The sequence below is a fragment of the Callospermophilus lateralis genome, chromosome 2 (assembly GCF_048772815.1).
Source record: "Callospermophilus lateralis isolate mCalLat2 chromosome 2, mCalLat2.hap1, whole genome shotgun sequence".
NCBI lineage: Eukaryota > Metazoa > Chordata > Mammalia > Rodentia > Sciuridae > Callospermophilus > Callospermophilus lateralis.
In genome coordinates this window covers 117,049,378-117,063,851 of record NC_135306.1, presented here as the reverse complement: position 1 = coordinate 117,063,851, position 14,474 = coordinate 117,049,378, and the positions used below count along the sequence as shown (strand labels likewise).

Below are 14,474 nucleotides of genomic sequence, written 5' to 3'. Positions count from 1 at the left end.
CCTGCCGAGTCCTGTTCTCCGAAGGCTGGGCTGCGGCGTGCGCCTCGGTCGCCTGTTCGCCGCTGCACCTTCGGGCAGAGCTTGCACTGGGGTCGTTCTGCACCCCCCTGCGAGGGGCCCAATGCTCCGGAGGAGGAGGGTGGAGAGCCGCGGCAGCAGCCGCTTGGGTCCCGGGCCCAGCACCGGGCTGAGAGCTGCGGAGGCCGCAGCCGCGGGGCATCTGATACGGTCGCAGACAAGCGCAGCTCCCGTGAGCGCAACCCAGAGGCGGAGGCGACGGTGGCAGGGTTTTATTTCTAGAAATCTGGACTGGAAACAGAAGCAGCAGTTTGTATAATCCCAAGAACTTGCTTAGGCCAGGAAGCTGTAAGGGTAACATGAATATCATTGAGGAGATCTAACATGGTGGCGGGTGCGAGAGATCAAGTCTCTGACATCTTCAACTGCGGGAGCCGTAAATTGTCTAAATGCTCTTTGCTCAGGATCACTAGGCAATGCTGAGCTGACGTGGATCTGTGGTGTACAGTCGGGGCCTTGCAGAACACACACACTGAGCCTGGATCGGCTGCATTCAAGCTCCGGTTTGCCCGCTTCTAGTGACTCAACACTAACTATTCCACTGAAATAACTGATCAGCCCTTATGAACTTACAGAGGTAAAAGCCAACCGAGCCTTCATAGGCAGTGGCCACAGGTTTGAAACGGGGATTGGGAGAGACAGTCAGGACCCACCCGTTGCATTGGTCACCAGACATAGGGAACGAATGGTCACCATTTGCATGGGATACCACCTTGGCAGAGAACTGAGGTCACAGGCGGAGGAGATAACTGCATTGAAACCAGCGTGACAGGGCTCCCAGGAGCAGCAGGCCTGGTGGGTAGCCAGTATTGTGGTGAGCATCACAGGTGAGCGCGGCCTGGCTTGAGGAAACACAAGAGAAGGCCCTAGATACTCAGGATTGGAGACCCGCCCAGTCTGGGAGAAAGAGCTGCTGCACTGTGAATGATTCCCACCTATTGAGAGGAAAAGCTTGGCCCAGTGGGCACAGCTCCACCTACTGGAAGAGAAGTCAATCGAACCCTATGACTGCATTTATTATTATTATTCATTTTTTCTTTTTCTTTTTTTTCTTTTTCTTTCATTTTCAATTTTTATATGTTGTAGTTCTTTAACTTTTTTTCAATGTTTTTAATTTCTTTTTAATTTTTTTATTTAATTATTATTATTTTTATTATTTTTTTAAAATATATTTTTTATTTTTTTAATTTTAATTCATTTTTTATTATTAACATTATTATTTTTGTAAAAAAATTTTTTTCTCTTCTTTTCTTTCTTTCTTTATTTTCTAATTTTTTTGTTTTTGTTTCTTTTGTCTTTTCATTTCTTTTCAATTTTCTTATTCCCCCTTCCTTGAATTCTACCTCCTACTCTCATTCTCTTTAGTGACTTCTTCCCTTCCCTTCTAATATCTTTCCTCCCAAGCATCAAATAAATTTATAAGAGTAAACAGTAAATCAGCAATTAAACAGATCAAGAAGTAATATGAGCAGCATCAAAAAGCAAGGAAGAAAAGGAGTACAAACAATGAAGGACAGCCTAAATATTCAGGAGGACCTAGAGTCAGCAGAAAAATGGTCACATAAAGAACTCAAGGAATACCTTAGACAGATGGAATGGAACCTTAAAGAGGATACGAGACAGCAAATCCAAACAGTGAAAGAACACTTTGAAATGAATTACATAAACAGATAAAAGAAGAAGTTAAGCATCTTTATCAGGAGACAGAGATTATAAAAAAAATCAAACAATAATTCTAGAAATGAAGGAAACGATAAACCAAATTAAAAACTCAATTGAGAGTATCACTAACAGAGTGGAGCAAGTAGAAGCCAGAACGTCAGATAATGAAGACAAAATATATCATCTTGAAAAGAGCCTAGCCAATTCAGAAAGGCTGGTTAAAAATCACAAGAAAAACATTTAAGAGATATGGGATAACATAAAAAAACCAAACCAAAGAGTCATCGGGATTGAAGAAGGTACAGAGATTCACACCAAGGGAATGAGTAACCTGCTGAATGAAATAATTACAGAAAACTTTCCAGAAATAAAAAAGGAAACGGATATACAAATTGTAGATGCATACAGGACACCGAGCACACAAAATCACAGTAGACCAACACCAAGACACATTGTTATGAAGATATCTAATATACAGAACAAGGAGAAAATATTAAAAGCTTCAAGAGAAAGGAGGCAGATTACATTCAGGGGTAAACCAATAAGGTTAACAATGGATTTTTCATCACAGACACTGAAAGCAAGAAGATCCTGGAACAACGTATTTCAAACACTGAAAAACAATGGATGCCAACCAAGAATTCTGTATCCAGGAAAATTAAGCTTCAGGTATGACAACGAAATAAAAATCTTTCATGATAAACAAAAGCTAAAAGAATTTGCAGCCAGAAAACCAGCATTGCAAAGCATCTTGAGCATAACACTACACGAGGAAGAAATGAAAAACAATAACCAAAACCATCAGTGGGAAGTGCCTCAGTAAAGACAGAGGGCTGGGGGAAAGCTAATCATGGAGAAACAAACTAAATTTAAAAAAAAAAGATAAATAATCAAACATGGCTGGAAGTACAAACCATATATCAATAGTAACTCTAAACGTTAATGGCTTAAACTCTCCAATAAAGCAACATAGGCTGGTAACATGGATTAAAAATACAAATCCAACAATATGGGGCCTCCAGGAGACACATCTGATTGGAAAAGACATACACAGGCTGAAGGTGAAAGGTTGGGGAAAAATATACCACGCACACGGTACTCGTAAGCAACCAGGGGTGGCCATCCTCATACCAAATAAAATCGACTTCAAGACTAAGTTAATCAAAAGGGATAAGGAAGGACATTATATACTGTTAAAAGGAACCATTCACCAACAGGACATAACAATTATCAATATCTATGCACCAAATAATGGTGCTGCCACATTCATAAAACAAATTCTCCTCAAGTTCAAGAATCAAACAGACCACAACATAATAATTATGGGTGACTTCAACACACCTCTCTCACCATTGGACAGATCCTCCAAACAAAAGTTGAATAAAGAAACTGTAGAACTCAATATCACAATCAACAACCTAGACCTGACTGACATATATAGAATATATCAACCATCATCAAGTGGATATACTTTTTTCTCAGCAGCACATGAATCCTTCTCAAAAATAGACCATATATTATGCCATAGGGAAACCCTCAGTAAATATACAGGGGTGGAGATAATACCATGCATTTTATCTGATCATAATGGAATGAAACTGGAAATCAATGATAAAAGAAGGAAGGAAAAATCTTACATCACATGGAAAATGAGCAATATGTTACTGAATGATCAATGGGTTACAGAAGACATAAAGGAGGAAATCAAAAAATTCTTAGAGATAAATGAAAATACAGACACAACATATTGGAATTTATGGGACACAATGAAAGCAGTTTTAAGAGGGAAATTCATCGCTTGGAGGTCATTCCTCAAAAAAAGAAAAAATCAACAAATAAATGAGCTCACACTTCATCTCAAATCCCTAGAAAAGGAAGAACAAAACAACAGCAAATGTAGCAGAAGGCAAGAAATAATTAAAATCAGAGCGGAAATCAATGAAATTGAAACAAAAGAGACTATTGAAAAAATTAACAAAACTAAAAGTTGGTTCTTTGAAAAAATAAATAAGATCGACAGACCCTTAGTCATGCTAACGAAGAGAAGAAGAGAGAGAACTCAAATTACTAACTTACGGGATGAAAAAGGCAATATCACAACAGACGCTACAGAAATACAGAAGACAATTAGAAATTATTTTGAAAACCTATATTCCAATAAAATAGAAGATAGTGAAGACATCGATAAATTCCTTAAGTCATATGATTTGCCCAGACTGAGTCAGGAGGATACACACAATTTGAACAGACCAATATCAATAGATGAAATAGAAGAAGCAATCAAAAGACTTCCAACCAAGAAAAGCCCAGGACCGGATGGGTATACAGCGGAGTTTTACAAAACCTTTAAGGAAGAATTAATACCAATACTTTTCAAGTTATTTCAGGAAATAGAAAAAGAGGGAGCTCTGCCAAATTCATTCTATGAGGCCAACATCACCCTGATTCCGAAACCAGACAAAGACACCTCAAAGAAAGAAAACTACAGACCAATATCTCTGATGAACCTAGATGCAAAAATCCTCAATAATATTCTGGCGAATCGGATACAAAGGCACATCAAAAAAATTGTGCACCATGATCAAGTAGGATTCATCCCTGGGATGCAAGGATGGTTCAATATACGGAAATCAATAAATGTTATTCACCACATCAATAGACTTAAAGAACCATATGATCATTTCAATAGACGCAGAAAAAGCATTCGACAAAGTACAACATCCCTTTATGTTCAAAACATTAGAAAAATTAGGGATAACAGGAACTTTCCTCGACATTGTAAAAGCTATCTATGCTAAGCCTCAGGCTAGCATCATTCTCAATGGAGAAAAATTGAAGGCATTCCCCCTAAAATCTGGAACAAGACAGGGATGCCCTTTATCACCACTTCTATTCAATATAGTTCTCGAAACACTGGCCAGAGCAATTAGACAGACGAAAGAAATTAAAGGCATAAAAATAGGAAAGGAAGAACTTAAATTATCACTATTTGCAGATGACATGATTCTATACCTAGAAGACCCAAAAGGGTCTACAAAAAAACTACTAGAACTAATAAATGAATTCAGCAAAGTGGCAGGATATAAAATCAACACGCATAAATCAAAGGCATTTCTGTATTTCAGCGACAAAACTTCTGAAACGGAAATGAGGAAAAACACTCCATTCACAATATCCTCAAAAAAAATAAAATACTTGGGAATCAACCTAACAAAAGAGGTGAAAGATTTATACAATGAAAACTACAAAACCCTAACAAGAGAAGTAGAAGAAGATCTTAGAAGATGGAAAAATATACCCCGTTCATGGATAGGCAGAACTAACATCATCAAAATGGCGATATTACCAAAAGTTCTCTATAGGTTTAATGCAATGCCAATCAAAATCCCAAGGGCATTTCTTGTAGAAATAGATAAAGCAATCATGAAATTCATATGGAAAAATAAAAGACCCAGAATAGCAAAAGCAATTCTAAGCAGGAAGTGTGAATCAGGCAGTATAGCATTCCCAGATTTAAAACTATATTACAGAGAAATAGTAACAAAAACAGCATGGTACTGGTACCAAAACAGGCGGGTGGACCAATGGTACAGAATAGAGGATACAGAGACTAATCCACAAAGCTACAACTATCTTATATTTGATAAAGGAGCTAAAAGCATGCAATGGAGGGAGGATAGCATCTTCAACAAATGGTGTTGAGAAAACTGGAGATCCATATGCAACAAAATGAAACTGAATCCCCTCCTCTCGCCATGCACAAAAGTTAACTCAAAGTGGATCAAGGAGCTAGATATCAAAACAGAGACTTTGCGTCTAATAGAAGAAAAAGTTGGCTCCGATCTACATATTGTGGGGTCGGGCTCCAAATTCCTTAATAGGACACCCATAGCACAAAAGTTAATAACAAGAATCAACAAATGGGACTTACTTAAACTGAAAAGTTTTCTCTCAGCAAGAGAAACAATAAGAGAGACAAATAGGGAGACTACATCATGGGAACAAATTTTTACTCCTCACACTTCAGATAGAGCCCTAATATCCAGAGTATACAAAGAACTCAAAAAATTAAACAATAAGAAAACAAATAACCCAATCAACAAATGGGCCAAAGACCTTAACAGACACTTCTCAGAGGAGGACATACAATCAATCAACAAGTACATGAAAAAATGCTCACCATCTCTAGCAGTGAGAGAAATGCAAATCAAAACCACCTTAAGATACCATCTCACTCTAGTAAGATTGGCAGCCATTCTGAAGTCAAACAACAACAAGTGCTGGCGAGGATGTGGAGAAAAGGGTACTCTTGTACATTGCTGGTGGGACTGCAAACTGGTATGGCCAATCTGGAAAGCAGTATGGAGATTCCTGGGAAAGCTGGGAATGGAACCACCATTTGACCCAGCTATTGCCCTTCTCGGACTATTCCCTGAAGACCTTAAAAGAGCGTACTACAGGGATACTGCTACATCGATGTTCATAGCAGCACAATTCACAATTGCTAGACTGTGGAACCAACCTAGTTGCCCTTCAATAGATGAATGGATAAAAAAAAATGTGGCATTTATACACCATGGAGTATTACGCAGCACTAAAAAATGACAAAATCATGGAATTTGCAGGGAAATGGATGGCACTAGAGTAGATTATGCTAAGTGAAGCTAGCCAATCCCTAAAAAACAAATACCAAATGTCTTCTTTGATATAATGAGAACAACTAAGAACAGAGCAGAGAGGAAGAGCAGGAAGAAAAGATTAACATTAAACAGATACATGAGGTGGGAGGGAAAGGGAGAAGAAAAGGAAATTGCATGGTAATGGAGGGAGACCCTCATTGTTATACAAAATTACATATAAGAGGTTGTGAGGGGAATGGGAAAATTAACAAGGAGAGAAATAAATTATAGTAGATGGGGTAGGGAGAGAAGATGGGAGGGGAGGGGAGGGGGGATAGTAGAGGATAGGAAAGGTAGCAGAATACAACAATCACTAATAGGGAATTATGTAAAAATGTGGATGTGTAACCTATGTGATTCTTCAATCTGTATTTGGGGTAAAATTGGGAGTTCATAACCATCTTGAATCTAATGTATGAAATATGATATGTCAAGAGCTTTATGTTTTGAACAACCAATAAATAAAAAAAAATGAGTTTGGAAGTGCTGCCTCTTTTTCTATTTCATGAAATAATTTGAGGAGTATTGGTACAGTTCTTCTTTAAAGGTCTTGTAGAACTTGGCTGTGTATCCATCAGGTCTTGGGCTTTTTCTTGGTTGGTAGGCTTCTGATAGTGTCTTCTATTCATTGCTTGTAATTAATATGTTTAAATTGTGCATATCATCTTGATTCAATTTGGGCAAATTATATGACTCTAAAAATTTGTCCATGCTTTCAGTATTTTCTATTTTATTGTAGTACAAGTTTTCAAAATACTTTAATTATCTATATCTATAGTGTCTCTCATGATATTACCTTTTTCATCAACTATGTTAGTAATTTGAGTTTTCTCTCTCCTTGTCTTCATTAACATGACTAAAGGTCAATTTTATTTATTTCTTCAAAGAAATAGGCTTTTCTTTTGTCAATATTTTCAATTGTTTCTTTTGTTTCAATTTCATTGATTTCAGGTCTAATTTTAATTATTTCCTTTCTTCTGCTGCTATTGGTGTTGACTTATTCTTCTTTTTCAAGGGCTTTGAGATGTAATGTTAAGTCATTTATTTGTTGACTTTTTCTTCTTTTAAGGAACGAACTCCATGCAATGAACTTTCCTCTCAGAACTGCTTTCATAGTGTCCCAGAGATTTCGATATGTTGTATCTGTGTTCTCGTTCACTTCTAAAAACTTTTAATCTCCTCCTTGATGTCTTCTGCAACCCACTGTTCCTGCAGTAACATATTATTTAGTCTCCAGATGTTGGAGTGAATTTTATTTCTTATTTTATCATTGATTTCTAATTTCATTCCATTATGATCTGATAGATCATAGTGTAGTGTCTCTACTTTTTTATATTTGCTAAGAGTAGCTTTGTGTTATAGTATATGGTCTATCTTAGAGAAAGATCCATGTGCTGCTGAGAAGTATATTCTCTCATTGAAGGCTGAAATATTTTATATTTCTCGGTTAAGTCTAAGTTATTAAATTGTATTATTGTGTTCTATAGTTTTTGTTCAGCTTTTGTTTAGAAGATCTATCTAGTGATGAAAGAGGTGTGTTAAAGTCACACAAAATTATTGTATTGTGGTCTATTTGACTCTTGAACTTGAGAAGAGTTTGTCTGATGAACATAGATGCTCCATTGTTTGGGGCATGCATATATATTTATTGTTAAGTCTTGTTGGTGTATGGTTCCCTTGAGCAGTATGTAGTGTCCTTATTTATCCTTTTTGATTGACTTTAGTTTGAAGTCTATTTATTTGATATGATAATAGAAACTCCTACTAGTGAGTAGTACGATTTTTCCCAACCCTTCATCTTCAGTCTGTGGATGTCTTTTTCAATGAGATGAGTCTATTGGAGGCAGCATATTGTTGGGCCTTTTTAAAAATCCAATCTGCTAGTCTATGTCTTTTGATTGGTGAGTTTAGGCCACTAACATTCAGAGACATGATTTGTATTCCCAGCTATTTTTGTTTGTTTTTGGTATTTAACATGACTTAGTTTCTCCTCTGATTAGATTTTACTTTAGTGTAATACCTCTCTCTGCTGATTTTCATCATTGTATTTCATTTACTCTTCTTGAAATATATTGCTAAGGATGTTCTGTAGGGCAGGCTTTCTAACTGCAAATTCTTCTAATTTTTGTTTATCGTGGAAGGTTTTTATTTCACCATCAAATCTAAAGCTTAGTTTTCTGGATATTAGATTCTTGGTTGGCATCCATTTTCTTTCAGAGCTTGGTATATGTTGTTCCATGATCTCCTGGTTTTGAGGGTTTTAGGCTGAAAAATCTGCTGAGATACAAATTGGTCTCCCCGTCTATGTGACCTGGTTCCTCTCTCTTGCAGCTTTTAAGATTCTATCCTTATTCTGATGCTAAGCATTTTCATTATAATGTGACTTGGTATAGATCTGTTATAATTTTGTACATTTGGTGTCCTTATGTAAGCCTCTTGTATTTGGTTTTCCAATTTGTTCTTCATGCTTGGGAAATTTTCTATATTATCTCATTGAAGAGATTGTGCATTCCTTTGGTCTGAAACTCTGCCTTCCTCTATCCCAACAACTCTTAGATTTGGTCTTTTGATGCTGTCCCATAATTCTTTTAGTTTCTGTTCAAGGTTTCTTGCTATCTTCACTGTGTGATCAACTTTATTTTCCAGATTGTATACTTTGTTTTTATTATCTGACGTTTCTTTCTTCTAAGTAATCTAGTATGTTGGTTTTGCTTTCTATTGAGTTTTTAAATTTAATTTATTATATCCTTCACTTCAAGGATTTCTGACTGGATTTTTTTCAGAGGCGCTCTCTCTCTCTCTCTCTTAGTACTATCTTTTGGTAACTGTATTTGCTCTCTTATCTCTTTGTTGGAGTGATCAATTTCTGCCCATATTTGCTCATTTAGGTCATTCTTTAATTCACAGATCATTTTAATTATGAACCTTCTGAACTACTTCTCTTGACATTTCATCAACTTCGCTCTCCATGGGTTCTGTTATTATAGTATCCTGGTTTGTTTGGGGCACTTTTCTCCCTTGTTTTTTCATGTTGTTGATGTGTCTCCCTTTCTTGCAATGTGGATCTGAGATATTAGTTTCTTCCCTTTATTCCTGTAGTACCCGTGCAAATTGTCTGTACCTCACCTTGATGTTGGGCTTCCAGACCCTGTCAGTGTCACTCAGTATATGCTACTGCATCTAAGGTTGGTGATGGCAATAGCAGACATAACTCAATATAATAATTAAGATGCCCCAAGATGGAAGCAATGTCTTACAGAGAAGGGGCTGCAAAAGTGGGCCTCATACTCCCTTTGGGATGCCTCCTCTGAGATGCAGCTGCTTGTAGGCTCTGTCATCAAAAGTTAGTAGTTACTGTGTGGGGAAGGCTATGGCAATTTCTGCAGTGTCACAAGATGGAAGTGGGTTAGGCTTAGGATCCCAGATGGGGGGTGGGAAGCGAACTTGGACCTATCCTGGACTTGGGTTCTGGGCAAGTCAGCGTGGACAGACGTAAGGTGGGCCTGACTCCTGGGGCAGTCTGCTGGTCAGAATGGGTGGTCCTGCACCAGAGGCTAGGCTCTGGTGGGTGGGTATCTGCCCCGCAGGCGAAGTAGCGGACTAGGGCCTACTGTGAGCTTGGGTTCCACACAAGTTGGTGTGGGTGGTCTCTATAGTACAATTATTTAAGTTTTTTTTTTTTAAATTCTCATTTGTTTTTAGATGCACATGACGCTAAGTGTATTTTAACATATTATAGGCCGGGCGCAATGGCGCATACCTGTAATCCCAGCGGCTCAGGAGGCTGAGACAGGAGGATTGTGAGTTCAAAGCCAGCTTCAGCAATGGTGAGGCACTAAGCAACTCAGTGATACCCTGTCACTAAGTAAAATGCAAAATAGGGCCGGGAATGTGGCTCAGTGGTTTAGTGCCTCTGAGTTCAACTCCTCGAACCCCCCCACCCCTGAAAAAGAAAAAGTTATACATAGATGGAGTACAGCTTCCCATTCTGTGGTTGCACATGATGTGGTGTTACATTGGTCATATATTCATATATGAACACAAGAAAGTTATGTCCAATTCATTCTACTGTCTTTCCTATTCCTATTCTCCTCCCTTCCCTTCATTTGTCTAATCCAGTGAACTTCTGGTCTTGGCCCCCACCCCACCGCCACCATGTGTGTTAGCATCCACACGTCAGAGAGAACACTCAGCATTTGTTTTTCTGTGGATTGGCTTATTTCACTTAGCACGATAGTCTCCAGTTCCAACCATTTACCAGCAAATGCCATAATTTCATTCTTCTTTATGGCGGAGTTATATCCCATTGTGTACATATACCACATTTTCTTTACCCGTTCATCTGTTGAAGGGCACCTAGTTTGGTGCTATAGCTTAGCTATTGTGAATTGTACTTCTATAAACACTGATGTGGCTGTGTAATTACAGTATGCTGATTTTAATTCCTTTGCTTTGAGGAGTGGGATAACTGGGTCAGATGGTGGTTCCAGTCCATGTTTTCTGAGGAATCTCCATACTGCTTTCCACAGTGGCTGCACTAATTTGCAGTCCCTCCAGCAATTTATGAGTGTACCTTTTCCCCCACATCCTCACCGACATTTATTGTACTTGTATTCTTAATGATTGCCATTCTGACTGGAGTGAGATAAATCTGTGTAGTTTTAATTCACATTTCTGTAATTGCTAGAGATGCTGAGCATTTTTAAAATATATTTTTGACTAATCGTATTTCTCCTGTGAAGTGCCTGTTCAGTTCTTTTGCCCATTTATTGATTGGGTTATTTTTTTTTTGGTGTTAAGTTTTTTGAGTTTATATATTCTGCATGTTAATGCCCTATCTGAGGTGCAGTGGCAAAGATTTCCTCTCATTTCATAGGCTTTATTCATAGGCTCTGATTGTTTCCTTGGCTGTGAAGAAGCTTTTTAGTGTGATACCATCCCATTTAATAATTTCTGATTTTACTTTTTGCACTTTATGAGTCTTGTTAACTAATTCAGTTTGTAAGCTGACATAATGGGGATTTGGGCCTCCTTTTTGTTCTAGTAGACACAGGATCTCTTTATCTAATGCCTAGGTCCTTAATCCACTTGAGTTGAGTTTTATGCAGAGTGATAGAGAGGAATTTAATTTCATTTTGCTACATGTGGATTTCCAATTTTCCCAACACCATTTGTTGAAGAAGTTACCTTTTCTCCAACGTATATTTACAGTACCTTTGTCTAGTATGGGATAACTATTTATGTCGGTTTGTCTTCTGTTCTCTACCTCTGATCTTCACATCTGTTTTGGTGCTAATACCATCCTGTTTTTGTTATGGTAGCACTGTACTATAATTTAAGGTCCAGTATTGTGATGCCTCAAGATTTACTTTTCTCACTAAGGATTTCTTTGGCTATTCTGGGTCTCTTATTTTTCTAACTGTATTTCATGACTGCTTTTTCTATTTCTATGAAGAATGTCATTGCAATTTTAATAGAATATGCATTAGATCTGTATAGTACTTTTGGTAGTATGGCCTTTTGGACTATTATAATTCTGCCTCTCAAAAACATGGGAGAGCTTTCCATTTTCTAAGATCCTCTTCAATTTCTTTCTTTAGTGTTCTATAGTTTTCATTGTAGAGGTATTTCACCTCTTGTTAAATTGATTCCTAATTTTTTTGAGGCTATTGTGAATGGGATAGTTTTCCTAATTCTCTTTCAGATGATTCATCACCGATGTATAGAACCCTTCCAAACTCATTTTACAACGCTAGTATCATCCTCATACCAAATCATACAAAGATGTATCAAGGAAAGAAAACTTTAGACCAATATCCCTGATGAACACAGACACAAAAATTCTTAATAAAATACTAGAAAATTACATACAAAACATCATGATCAAGTATGGTTTATCCCAGGGACACCTTCTGAATTTTTGTTACTCAAAGAAGATTCATGTTTTTTAAAATTAAGCTTTCTGATTATGCTTGTGCTGTCAACATTTTCACAATGATATTCTATTTCTCAATAAGCAAAAGCACACTTGATCCTCTCATGGACACATTTAGCACCCATGTAAACACCATAGTTCCTACTATAAGTCTTCATTTTAGACAATTTCATAAGGTCTCACATCATAAACCCCTCAAAATATGCCTGGGCACAAACTACATGCAGATTCAAGTACTTTACCAACCTTGTTTGAATAAAGTTTTGCTAGAGGCTGTATTATAAAATAACCTATGACAGCAGGTCAAACACCAGACCATTCTAAGTGCCTCTAGATAATGTTCCTGGAAGAGCCATAGTATAAATTTTAAAAAGAAAAATTATATTATAATCTCAATGGACAGTGATGTTGAAAATGCATTAGACAAAATTCAATATTCCCTTAGGATAAAGAGACAGCATTCTAGGCATTTCTAATGTCAGAAATAAAAGATGTCCACTAACTCCAATTCTCTTCAATACTCTACCTGCAGATTTTGGTCAGAGAAATCAGGAAAGAAAGGAAAATAAAATGCATCTAGTTTAGAAGAAGTAAAATTGTTCTTGTTCACGGACATGGTTAATCTAGTAAAGAGTTAAACAGAATCTAAATAAAAATCTACTAAAACTACTAAGTGAATTTATCAAGGCTGAAAGATAAGATCAATATAGAAAAACCAATTGTATTTGTATATACAGTGAACAAATATTTGAAAAATGAAACTAAGAAGGACTATTTACAATAGCATTAAAATATTTTCATATTTTACTTAAGGGTAGATATGACAGAAGATATAAAATACCAGTACACTGCAAACCATATAACCCTGCTGAAAGATATTAAAGATGAACAAACTCATGCAGAAATACATTTTTTTCCATGTGTTGGATGTTCCATATCATATGATATCAATTCTGGTATACTGATATTCATACAGGTTCATTTCAACATCAAAATTTTGGTTATTTAAAGAAATCATATAAGAATATGCTTTCTAATTACAATAAAATTTAATCAAGTAGCAAAAAAACCCCCTAAAAACCCACATAGGGAAAGTGACCAAATATTTGGCAATGCAATACACAAAACAATAATTTTGAAGTGAATGAAAATGAAAACTCAACATACTTAAAAGTGTTTAATGCAACTAAAGTAGTGCTACAAAAAATTCGTGTTAAAAAAGATAAGATTGTTGATTTAATTTCCATTTTAAGAAGCTAGGAAAAGAAGAAATAAAATTCAAATTAAATAGAAGAAAGAAAATAGTAAGAATAAAAGTCATCAACATAGCAATTTCAATTCCCAACTATGCTAGAATAATTTTTTTTAGTTGTTGATTGACCTTTATTTATTACTTATATGTGGTGCTGGGAATCGAACCCAGTGCCTCACACATGCTAGGCAAGTGTTCTATCACTGAGCCACAGCCCCAGCCCCAGTGCTAGAATAAATTAAGCTACAAAAATAATACATAAAATAGGAGAGGATATAGAAAAAATCATTTTCAAACAGAATCAGAGAATAATGACCCCTAAGAGAAAGGAAATGAAGGAGGTAAGGTCTAATACTGCCTACAGAGAGATTCCACTCTATAATGCAAGGAGGAAGGCAAATGGAGCCCAGTCACAGGGAGACTGAATTGCCCATTCAGAAAACATAGGTACCATTTCATGAAGCAGAGTGCCAATGAAGAAAGAAACGTCCAGAAACAGAGCTGCAGATCTCAGAGATCCACAAAGGGTTCCATACAAGTTTTCATCTAAGAATTGATCAATGTGTGTGAGAAAATTACCTGAGGCGTGGGAAATAACCACAAGGAGAAAGCAGGTAGAACAGTTCCCTGAATTCATAGGGCCAGAAATAGTTCACAGTCACAATAGCCAAAATGGAGAAATCTCATGAATATAAGCAACACTGGGTAAAAGATATGATTATTTATGTGGAACATACTAATGAATCTAAAATGAAAATTCTACTTGAATAAGTGAGTTTAATAAGGTCACCAAATATAAGATCTCTCTTCTACTCCCAATTTTTCCCTATATACTACCAAATGAACAATTGGAATTAGAAATGTAAAA

At 36.7% G+C, this 14,474-nt stretch overlaps 1 protein-coding gene and 1 pseudogene across 1 annotated transcript in view; both read right to left on the bottom strand.

The window, feature by feature from the left end:
• Arhgap20 (Rho GTPase activating protein 20) overlaps positions 1-14,474 on the bottom strand; it is a 119,754-nt gene that overhangs the window by 70,976 nt on the left and 34,304 nt on the right. The gene's annotated exons all lie outside the window — the stretch shown is intronic.
• On the bottom strand, positions 12,347-12,673 carry LOC143392091 (large ribosomal subunit protein eL34 pseudogene; annotated as a pseudogene).